Raw genomic sequence first — 2,190 nt, 5'->3', positions numbered from 1 at the left:
TTAATTATTCCTTTTTTTTAGACTTCTAGTCAAATTCATTTTTACAAGTCTTAGACAAATAACCTTCCCTTTTTGTTCTCTGCTTTCTCATACCATCCCTATTACTAAATAAAATTTCCTTGTGCTTAACAGTGTCCTTTCCCACTCCTGATACTCAAACACACACACACACACACACACACACACACACACACACACACACACAAACTTTTGTTTAAAAAAATTTTTTTTAAAAACTTTTTATCTTTGAACACTCTTCTGGTGACATCTCCTAGTAGCTCCAAAAGTATTCTATCACTTGTCTCCAGTCTTTCCTAGAACTTTTTATTTCTCCTACAGTTTTACACTTTTAGCATAGTCTGGCTTGTATTTCAACAGGAGCATGGCTAGATGAATAGATTTGAGTCCAAAAAAAACCTGACATAAAATTCCTTCATTAATTTTATTTCTACATTCTAGACATTATGTTAAATGTTGGACATACAAAGCATGATTAGATGCCACAGAGTAGATGGTAATGCCTTAACCATAAATGTATTGTAAAGGATCACTAAGACCTCTTCCATCCCTATCAAGGGGAATGCACTTGCCTTGGAATCAGTAGGATAGGAGTTCAAATCTGGCCTCATACATTTTTCTCTTACTAGTTGTGAGACCCTGGGTAAGTCACTTAACTCTGATTGCCTCATATCCAAGAACCCCTCCAGTCATCCTGATTCATATCTGTCCACTAGATCCCACTGGTTCCAAAGGACAAAGCGAGGCTGGTGACTTAGCACAGTATCCCCTCATGCAAATCTAATTCACGTGATCATCATGATATTATCTCCCTGATTTGACCTTCTTCAAAAATGAAGGACAAAAAAAACCATTATGGACATACCAAGAAAGACAAAAACAGTGTCTGCCTACAAGAAGCAAATACAATCAGTCGTCCACATTTGTGCATTTAATTTTTGTAATTCCAAGCATTTGGATGATTTTATTAATAATTTCATTTACACTTTCACATTGTCATCTTCATACATTCTGGTTATGGACAGAAGGGAAAAAATGACAGACACAATGGGTAAGTTTGTAGAACACTTCACTAATTCTGTTCATTTTTTTTTTTTTAGGTTTTTGCAAGGCAAATGGGGTTAAGTGTCTTGCCCAAGGCCATACAGCTAGGTAATTATTAAGTGTCTGAGGCTGGATTTGAACTCAGGTACTCCTGACTCCAGGACAGGTTCTCTTCATCACCTAGATGACCCCAATCCTGTTCCTTCTAAGTTTAAAGTGCTCCCCATGAACATGTTGCATCTTACTCAAGTTTTATGGTGTAATTTCCCCCCAAAGAATAGTGCAAGCTTTAAGGTAGTATCAATCAAAGGTAGTTGTCAATCAAAGTCTTTCTATAGCAGGACTAAGGTCCCACTACCTTGTCTCTTAGTTTTTAGAGAGCAACCAAGGTGGAAAGGTTGACAGCACTATTGTATAAGGTACAACACCCTGTACTACTTTGTAACACAGTTGAAGGAAAGAATAAGGTTAAAAAATGTTTTAGCTTTAAGAATTGTATTTGCTGTCCAGTATCTGTGGAACTATAGATTTGATTTGTTTTGAAAAATGATAGTGTCTAAAATCAATGGTTTCATTCATTTATTATCTATCTTTCTATCTATCTATCTATCTATCTATCTATCTATCTATCTATTTATCTATCTCTCTTTATCCATCAATCTATCTATATGTTAGCTCAAAAGGTCTCAGAATTCTAGAGAATTATCAGGAGGAAATGATCTATATGTCAACAATTTTGTGTATTTTACTTTATGAGTTATTTCATGTTTACTTTACTAGGAAAAATGAAAATTATCAGAATTAATATTTTCTTATAAAGAATTTAAGTAGAAAAGTTTACTGTTAGCAGACTCTACCAAAAGATTAATGTTTGGTGGTTGTGGGAACCTAATCCTTTATTTTCCATTAGTTCAATGAAGCAACATGGGAATTTTTGGTTTGTTTATTTGTTTGTTTTTAATTTTTCCTAAGGTTTTCTAAAAATGTTACACAAGGGAAAGGACTACTATGTATAATCATTTGAATGCACATTCATTGTGTCTTCCAGATGTTAGGTTCTGTGGTAGAAGCTGGGGATACAAAGAAAACAAGTGAAATATTCTCTGCCCTCATGATACTTGCATTCCT

General features: G+C 34.5%; 1 pseudogene; it reads right to left on the bottom strand.

Moving 5' to 3' along the window:
* Window positions 1-482: 482 nt before the first annotated feature.
* LOC141492420 (U6atac minor spliceosomal RNA) lies at window positions 483-584 on the bottom strand (annotated as a pseudogene).
* Window positions 585-2,190: the final 1,606 nt, after the last annotated feature.

Source organism: Macrotis lagotis, chromosome 6, assembly GCF_037893015.1.
Source record: "Macrotis lagotis isolate mMagLag1 chromosome 6, bilby.v1.9.chrom.fasta, whole genome shotgun sequence".
Classification (NCBI taxonomy): Eukaryota; Metazoa; Chordata; class Mammalia; order Peramelemorphia; family Peramelidae; genus Macrotis; species Macrotis lagotis.
This window is presented reverse-complemented; position numbering and strand designations above follow the sequence as displayed.